This window comes from Triticum aestivum, chromosome 2A, assembly GCF_018294505.1.
Source record: "Triticum aestivum cultivar Chinese Spring chromosome 2A, IWGSC CS RefSeq v2.1, whole genome shotgun sequence".
In the NCBI taxonomy this organism is placed as follows: domain Eukaryota; kingdom Viridiplantae; phylum Streptophyta; class Magnoliopsida; order Poales; family Poaceae; genus Triticum; species Triticum aestivum.
Window position 1 is genome coordinate 684700429 of NC_057797.1, and position 10009 is coordinate 684710437.

Sequence of the window (10009 nt, forward strand, 5' to 3'; positions counted from 1 at the left end):
GCGCGTGTGGGGAGGCCACGCGGCCGAGCGGCGCGAGCGGAAGCGGGGCACTGGCTGCGGGAGGCGCGGGGTGAGGCGTGGCCATGGCGCGGCGGGATGCGGGCGCAGGCCGGAGCAGAGCAAAGAGAGGGAGGAGGCGAGGCATGGCGTGATGGCGGTGGCCGGCTGCAGTGGCGCTCGCAGGCGAGCGGCGCGGCATCCGCACGGGCTGCTCAGAGCGGCGGAGCGAGCAGCAGGGCAAGCAGCAGTAGAAGCAACAATCGAGAGCAGCAGCAACAAGCGTCAGGGTAGCGGGGCGCCGTCCGGGCGGACGCGCGGGCGACGGCCGACGCGGGCGTGTGCGGGCGTAAGGGCACAGCTGCGGGAGAGCCAGAGCACGCGTGGGAGTGCCAACGACCTTCGAAACGGCAGCGATGCGCTGGAATCATCGTGCAGGCGACCATTTGGTCCGCCGCCTGGTCCTATCGAACGGCCGCAGTGCCGCGCGTCTATAGGTACCAGTGGGGAAAGCTGGGGTGGCCGGCATCGGTGGCAACGGCGACGGTCAGCAGGGTGGACGGGACCGGAGCTCGTTGGGCACGACGGCCGGGGCATCTAACAGGCGCAGGCAAGGAAGCAACGGGAGAGAGGAGGAGCGGGGGCTCACAACGTCCTGTAGGGGTGCAAAGGCGGGCTCGGGGGAGGCTCGCTGACGCCGAAGATGACAGCGAAAATGACGGTGACTCAAGATCGAAGACGTCCTTGCCCCGCTCGAAGGAGAGGCGCCCGGCTCGAGCCCGATTGCGCGGGCGGTGTAGGGGAGCAGGACGAAGCTGATGGGCACTGCGGAGCGATGAGGGATGGCTGTTGAGCGCGGGATCGAAGTGGGCACGGCGGTGACCGCGTCGGCCTCCTCTCGAGATCGATGGAGAGGGAGAGGTGGAGAGAGCGAGGGGAGTGGTGAGCGAGTGGGGGAATGGGATCGAGGGGTCGGGGCGTGGCGCCCTTATCCCCTCCCGACGCTGCCGGTGAGAGGGTGTGGCGGCGACCACGGGTACGTTTGGGTGCGCTCGAGGAACAGGGAAGGGAGCACCTAGTGCGTGAGAGCTGGGCCGGCCCAGGTGGGCTTGGCCCAGGGGAAAGGCAGGGGCCTTATGTTTTTTAGTAGTTTTTCCTTTTTTTATTTATTTCTCTTTTCTGTTTTATTTAGTTTCCTTTTATTTTAGTTTTATAAAAATTATCACTAGTACCTAAGTTAATACCTTTAAATATACTACTACCGCATTAATTCTCAACCCGAATTAAAATAGTTTAATATTTTATAAAATTCAAAAGTCATTTATTTTAATGTTTAAACCTCTGTTTTAATTATTTTGAACACTTAAACCTTTTATTAAATTTAGGTTTCTTCACCATTATTACTTATGCATTATTTGACACAACCCGAACAATTTAGTTTTGATGTTCGAAAACTTTTGTGGTTTGCCATATTTTGAATTTGAATTTTGAATCCGTTTTAAACTAGTGTGAGGTTATCAACAGTAACCGTGGTGACGTGGCATCATTAGCAGGGAATTACTATAGCTTAATTATCCGAGCGTCACAACCACATACATCCCTATATCTGCTAGCCTACCACTGAAAGAGGTCACACAACATAGTCAACTATGCCAGAGCCCATAATGGCTTGTGGCTGCACACGGAAGTTTCCAGCATAAATAATCTTACGATCCCTTTGAGTCTGGGTGGCAAACCGTAGGATGATCACACGGGTACTCCGGAATATCCCAGGACAACACTGGATTGCTCCAGGTGCCCAGACAACCACTAGGTGCTCCAGGGTGCCTCAACCAATCCACCCAGATGTGTATTAAAGTAGCCACCTTAAGTTTAACCATCAATTAAAACTCTCACATCTGGCATGGATCACTCAAACCAAACCACATCTATAAGCATAGCATTGCAAATATAAGCATAACGTAGAAGTAACTCCCAGAGTTTGAAAATAAGGGCAATAGGTACCACCTCATCACTACTTCCCGGTACCCACAAGTATTAAAGTCCTAACCATGCAGTGTTTGAGGATTGAGACTAATGGATAAAAACTAGGTATGAAAAGTATGATCAAAGTGTTACTTGTCTTGCTGATGATCTGAAAATCCTAGAGACTCGTAGTAGCACGCTTCGCACTTCGGAAACTCTACTGCAAACAAACAATAGCATACATAAGCACTCAAGCATAAATGCAAAGGTAAAACTCAGATGAGAAAGTCCAAACTGAAAGTTCAACTGAAGAGCTTCAATTTGCAAACAGAATCAATCAAATCGGAGCTACGAAACTCAAACTACGATCAAAAGAAGTACAAATTCAAATATGCTTGCAACCAAATTTTAAATTGTCAAAATCATGTTCAAGTTGGTTAAATGGAAAGAGGGGTTCAAGACAAAGATTTTGGCGTTGGTTTCACTGGATTTGGACGAACGGTTAAAAAGTTGTGAGTGTTTGAAGATGAGGGGCTAATCTACGATAAAAATAATCGCGGATAGGTCCCTGGCTGAAAATAAAATAAAAAGAAAAAGATTACCGAACGAACGTTCGTTATCAGAGACAAACGAACGAACGTGTTCGCGAACAGAGGCGTTCGGGCGAACGTTCGCTAATTAGCAAAACCGAAGAAAACCGAGAAAAGACCCTAACCCTAAAATAAAACCAATCTAAAACAAAACCAAAAAAACTGGGGTGGTTTTTACTGGTGAACCGGGGAAAGTCGCCGGTGGCAACGACGGCGGGATCCGGCGAGACGGGGCGGCGTGCGGCGGCGGCGATGCGGGCGGCGGTGGCTGCGGCTGCGACGGCGTGCGGTAGGCGCGGCGGCGGGGTGCTGCGGTTGCTGCGGCTTGGGGCGGCGGCGGCTTGGGGTGAAGAGGGGGCCGGGGCGAAGGTATTTAAAGAGGGGGGGGGTCGGCCGGCTTAGGGAGGGGACAAGGCGGCGGGGAGGCGGAGTCCGCCTCGGACTAGGCCGACGGCGGCGGGACTCCTCCGCTCGGGAGGAAGGCGGCGACGCGGACTGGGCCGGCTGGGCCTTCGGCCCGGTCGGTCCGAAACGTTTTTTTAATAAATTTCACCGAAAACAAAAATTCTAATAAAAGATAAAAAAATAAAAATGCCAAAAACAATTTTCACCGTCTAAATAAAATATTTAGAACAAAGTGAACATTTTCTGGCCTAAAATGCAATTTTGAAAAATGCATATTTTTCTAATTCAAATAAAATAGCAATAAAATCCCAAATAAAATATTTATTATTTTAAATATATTTTTTCCTCCAATATTCCCCTCTGATTTTGGAGAAGTCATTTTATCTCCTCTCATTTATTTTTAATATTGGAAATATTTCAAAGAGAAAAAATAGTAATATCAAAATGATCCCTTTTTTCAAATTTGAGAAAATTCAAATATGAAAATATGAAAAATCCCCAACTCTCTCCTTGGGTCCTTGAGTTGCTTTGTATTTCTAGGATCACAACCCAAAATGCAAATAAAATATGGTATGCATATGATGACCTATGTATAACATCCAAATTGAAAAATTGGGATGTTACAACTGGAGTCGCGCCCATCCTCTGCGTGCTCTGAAATACATAGCTGCTTCGGAAGCAGAAAATGAAGGAGTCTGGATGAAGGAGTTCATATCCGATCTAGTGTAATACCTAGTGCATCGGGTCCAATGAAAATCTTTAGTGACAATATTGGTGCAATTTCCTTGGCAAAGGAATCCAGATTTCACAAGAGAACCAAGCACATCAAGAGACGCTTCAATTCCATCCGCGATCAAGTCAAGTAGGGAGACATAGAGATTTACAAGATACATACGGATCTGAATGTTGCAGACCCGTTGACTAAGCCTCTCTCACGAGCAAAACATGATCAGCGCCAAGACTTCATGGGTGTTAGAATCATTACTATGTAATCTAGATTATTGACTCTAGTGCAAGTGGGAGACTGAAGGAAATATGCCCTAGAGGCAATAATAAAGTTAATATTTATATTTCCTTATATCATGATAAATGTTTATTATTCATGCTAGAATTGTATCAACCGGAAACTTAGTACATGTGTGAATATATAGACAAATAGAGTGTCCCTAGTATGCCTCTACTTGACTAGCTCGCTAATCAAAGATGGTTAAGTTTCCTAGCCATAGACATGTGTTGTCATTTGATGAACGGGATCACATCATTAGAGAATGATGTGATGGACAAGACCCATCCGTTAGCTTAGCACTATGATCGTTTAGTTTATTGCTATTGTTTTCTTCATGACTTATACATGTTCCTATGACTATGAGATTATGCAACTCCCGAATACCGGAGGAACACCTTGTGTGCTATCAAACGTCACAACGTAACTGGGTGATTATAAAGATGCTATACAGGTGTCTTCGATGGTGTTTGTTGAGTTAACATAGATCAAGATTAGGATTTGTCACTCCGTGTTTCGGAGAGGTATCTCTGGGCCCTCTCGGTAATGCTCATCACTATAAGCCTTGTAAGCAAAGTGACTAATGAGTTATTTGCGGGATGATGCATTACGGAACGAGTAAAGAGACTTGCCGGTAACAAGATTGAACTAGGTATGATGATACCGACGATCGAATCTCGGGCAAGTAACATACCGATGACAAAGGGAACAATGTATATTGTTATGCGGTTTTACCGATAAAGATCTTCGTAGATGTGACGCCCGGATAATTAAGATACATTGAACCTATGTTAATGATGCCACATCACCTCGGTTACTGATGATAATCTCGCGTTAGTTCAAAACGATTCAAATTCAAATATGAATTAAAGTCAAACGATGAAAGTTTTCAAACATTAAAACTAAAATGTTCGGGTTGTGCCAAATAATACATAGGTAATTATGGTGAAGAAACCACACTTCTGTAAGTTATTCAAATGCACTAAAATAAATAAAACAGCAGCTAAACCTATTGTAAATGCTCTTTTGAAATTTATAAAAATGTGAACTAAATGTTTTAAATACCAAAATATATTGTGGCAGTGGGCTAATTTGCAACCTCCATTTAGGTACTGGCCTTATAATTTTACAAAACTAAAAGCTATTCAAACAATAATTGAAAATAGAAAAGTAAAAATAAGATACAAAACAGAACAAAATTAAAATTAAAATAAAAGAGAGAGAGACCCCCCCTTGGGGGGCCAACCGGCCCAGTTGGCCACTCCTGTCGGCCCGCTCAAACCGGCCCACCCCGACCTACACATACCCCCCCCCCCTGACCGAACCCTATAGCTCGTTGCCCCACTTCCCCTCTCGTTCCCCCGCTCCCCCACGTTCTGGATCGGGCAAACCTCCCCGACCGCATCACCGCTGGCGCCGCCGCCCGTTGCCCCGCCTCTACCTCGCCGGCGCCACCTCCCCACCGGACCGCCCCGTCATCATCTCCTCCCCGCCGGTCCTCACCGACCCTCGCCGCCCGTCGTCCCGGCACCGCACGTGAGCACGCGCCCCTTCCCTATCCTCGTCCCTCCCGGTCACCACGCACCTGCACGCACTCACCGCGTCGGACGCGCGCCCCGCCGTCCGCCTCTGCTAGCTACTACCCTCTGCTCCCCCGCTAGCCTCGCCTCCGCGCGATGCCCTGCACCGCTCCAGCCTGGCCGGTGTGTCTGACTGCACCTCGCACGCCTACATCGGCCTGGCCCACCCTACTACAGCCTCCTACGCCACGGACCTCGCCGTCGTCGCTGCCGGACATCTCCGGCCATGCCACCGCCACCGCTGGACGTGCCGCGATGCGGACATTCTAGAGATCCCCCCATGCATCCTGGGGTTGCCTGTACCGGGTCCTCGACGCAGCTCTGCCACCACCACCACTCGGTAGTCGCCGAAGTTGTCGCTTCGTCCACCCCTACACCTACTGACCCCTCTCCTCGACTCGCGCAGTCGCCCTCTTCCTGTAACCGCTCTCGGCTGACCAAATGGTCGCCGGAGCCGTGAGTCCGGCGAGCCCCCATCGCCTCTGTACGCTACCACCGGTGTGAGCTGGTTAAAACCAATGGGTGGGCCCGACCCTGTTAATTAGGCACTAACCTAACCCCCTACCTAATATCCCACTGATTAGCGGGCCCCTTTTGATAAACTGACTAATTAAAACTGCTGTTAGTAAACATCCTATGACACCTGGGTCCCACTGAAGGAAATATGCCCTAGAGGCAATAATAAAGTTATTATTTATTTCCTTATATCATGATAAATGTTTATTATTCATGCTAGAATTGTATTAACCGGAAACATAATACATGTGTGAATACATAGACAAACAGAGTGTCACTAGTATGCCTCTACTTGACTAGCTCGTTGATCAAAAATGGTTATGTTTCATAACCATAGACATGAGTTTCATTTGATTAACGGGATCACATCATTAGGAGAATGATGTGATTGACTTGACCCGTTCCGTTAGCATAGCACTTGATCATTTAGTTTATTGCTATTGCTTTCTTCATGACTTATACATGTTCCTATGACTATGAGATTATGCAACTCCCGTTTACCGGAGGAACACTTTATGTGCTACCAAACGTCACAACGTAACTAGGTGATTATAAAGGTGCTCTATAGGTGTCTCCAAAGGTACTTGTTGGGTTGGCATATTTCGAGATTAGGATTTGTCACTCCAATTGTCGGAGAGGTATCTCTGGGCCCACTCGGTAATGCACATCACTATAACCCTTGCAAGCATTGCAACTAATGAGTTAGTTGTGGGATAATGTATTACGGAACGAGTAAAGAGACTTGCCGGTAATGAGATTGAACTAGGTATTGAGATACCGACGATCGAATCTCGGGCAAGTAACATACCAATGACAAAGGGAACAACGTATGTTGTTATGCGGTTTGACCAATAAAGATCTTCGTAGAATATTTAGGAGCCAATAGGAGCATCCAGGTTCCGCTATTGGTTATTGACCGGAGACGTGTCTCAGTCATGTCTACATAGTTCTCGAACCCATAGGGTCCGCACGCTTAAAGTTCGATGACCGTTATATTATGAGTTTATGTGTTTTGATGTACCGAAGGAGTTCGGAGTCCCGGATGAGATCGGGGACATGGCGAGGAGTCTCGAAATGGTCGAGACGTAAAGATCGATATATTGGACGACTATATTCGGACATCGGAAAGGTTCCGAGTGATTCGGGTATTTTCGGAAGTACCGGGGAGTTACGGGAATTCGTATTGTGCCTTAATGGGCCATACAGGAAAGGAGAGAAAGGCCTCAAAGGGTGGCTGCACCCCTCCCCATGGGCTGGTCCGAATTGGACTAGGGAGGGGGGCCGTCCCCTTCCTTCCTTCTCCTTTTCCCTTTCCTTTCCTTCCCTCCTACTCCTACTACTTGGAAGGGCTCCTAGTTCTACTAGGAAAGGGGGAATCCTACTCCCGGTGGGAGTAGGACTCCCCTAGGGCACGCCATAGAGAGGGCCGGCCCTCCCCCTCCTCCACTCCTTTATATACGGGGGCAGGGGGCACCCCAAAGACACAACAATTGATCTCTTGATCTCTTAGCCGTGTGCGGTGCCCCCCTCCACCATAATCCACCTCGGTCATATCGTAGCGGTGCTTAGGCGAAGCCCTGCGTTGGTAGAACATCATCATCGTCACCACGCCGTCGTGCTGACGAAACTCTCCCTCAATACTCGGCTAGATCGGAGTTCGAGGGACGTCATCGAGTTGAACGTGTGCATAACTCGGAGGTGTCGTGCGTTCGGTACTTGATCGGTCGGATCGTGAAGACGTACGACTACATCAACCGTGTTGTGCTAATGCTTCCACTTTCGGTCTACGAGGGTACGTAGACAACACTCTCCCCTCTCGTTGCTATGCATCACCATGATCTTGAGTGTGCATAGAAATTTTTTGAAATTACTACGTTCTCCAACAGTGGCATCCGAGCCTCGGTTTTATGCGTAGATGTCATATGCACGAGTAGAACACAAGTGAGTTGTGGGCGATATAAGTCATACTGCTTACCAACATGTCACATTTTGGTTCGGCGATATTGTTGGATGAAGCGTCCCGGACCGACATTACGCGTACGCTTACGCGAGACTGGTTTTATCGCCGTGCTATGCACACAGGTGACTAGCGGGTGTCAGTTTCTCCAACTTTAGTTGAACCGAGTGTGGCTACGCCCGGTCCTTGAGAAGGTTAAAACAACACTAACTTGACAAACTATCATTGTGGTTTTCGATGCGTAGGTAAGAACGGTTCTTGCTAAGCCTGTAGCAGCCACATAAAATTTGCAACAACAAAGTAGAGGACGTCTAACTTATTTTTGCAGGGCATGTTGTGATGTGATATGGTCAAGACGTGATGAGATATAAGTTGTTGTATAAGATGATCATGTTTTGTTGAAGTTATCGGCAACTGGTAGAAGCCTTGTGGTGGTCTCTTTATTGCATAAGATGCAAGTGCCAAATAATTGCTTTACTTTATCGCTATGCGATAGCAATAGTTGCATGAGCAGTAGTTGGCGAGACGACCATGTGATGACACATTGATATAGATCAAGATGATGGAGATCATGGTGTCATGCCGGTGATGATGGAGATCATGACGATGCTTTGGAGATGGAGATCAAAGGCACAAGATGATGATGGCCATATCATGTCACATATTTTGATTGCATGTGATGTTTATCTTTTATACATCTTATTTTGCTTAGTTCGACGGTAGCTTTATAAGATGATCTCTCACTAATTATCAAGGTACAAGTATTCTCCCTGAGTATGCACAGTTGCGAAAGTTCTTCGTGCTGAGACACCACGTGATGATTGGGTGTGATAGGCTCTACGTTCAAATACAACGGGTGCAAAACAGTTGCACACGCGGAATACTCAGGTTAAACTTGACGAGCCTAGCATATAACAGATATGGCCTTGGAACACGGAGACCGAAAGGTCGAGCGTGAATCATATAGTAGATATGATCAACATAGTGATGTTCACCATTGAAACTACTCCATCTCACGTGATGATCGGACATGGTTTAGTTGATCTGGACCACGTGATCACTTAGAAGATTAGAGGGATGTCTGTCTAAGTGGGAGTTCTTAAGTAATATGATTAATTGAACTTTAATTTATCATGAACTTAGTCCTGGTAGTATTAGCATATCTATGTTGTAGATCAATAGCTCGTGTTTAGCTCCCCTATTTTATTTTTGATATGTTCCTAGAGAAAATTAAGTTGAAAGATGTTGGTAGCAATGATGCGGATTGGATCCTTGATCTGAGGATTATCCTCATTGTTGCATAGAAGAATTATGTCCTTAATGCACCGCTAGATGACAGGCCTATTGCTGGAGCAGATGCAGACGTTATGAACGTTTGGCTAGCTCAATATGATGACTACTTGATAGTTTAGTGCACCATGCTTAAACGGCTTAGAATCGGGACTTCAAAGACGTTTTGAACGTCATGGACCATATGAGATGTTCCAGGAGTTGAAGTTACTATTTCAAGCAAATACCCGAGTTGAGAGATATGAAGTCTCCAACAAGTTCTATAGCTAAAAGATGGAGGAGAATAGCTCAAGCAGTGAGCATGTGCTCAGATTGTCTGGGTACTACAATCGCTTGAATCAAGTGGGAGTTAATCTTCCAGATAAGATAGTGATTGACAGAATTCTCTAGTCACCATCACCAAGTTAGTAGAAATTCGTGATGAACTATGATATGCAAGGAATAACAGAAATGATTCCCATGCTCTTCGTAATGCTGAAATCAACGAAGGTAGAAATCAAGAAAAATATCAAGTGTTGATGGTAGACAAGACCACTAGTTTCAAGAAAAGGGCAAAGGGAAGAAGGGGAACTTCAAGAAGAACGACAAGCAAGTTGTTACTCAAGTGAAGAAGCCCAAGTCTGGTCCTAAGCCTGAGACTAAGTGCTTCTACTGCAAAGGAACTGGTCACTAGAAGCGGAACTGCCCCAAGTATTTGGCGGATAAG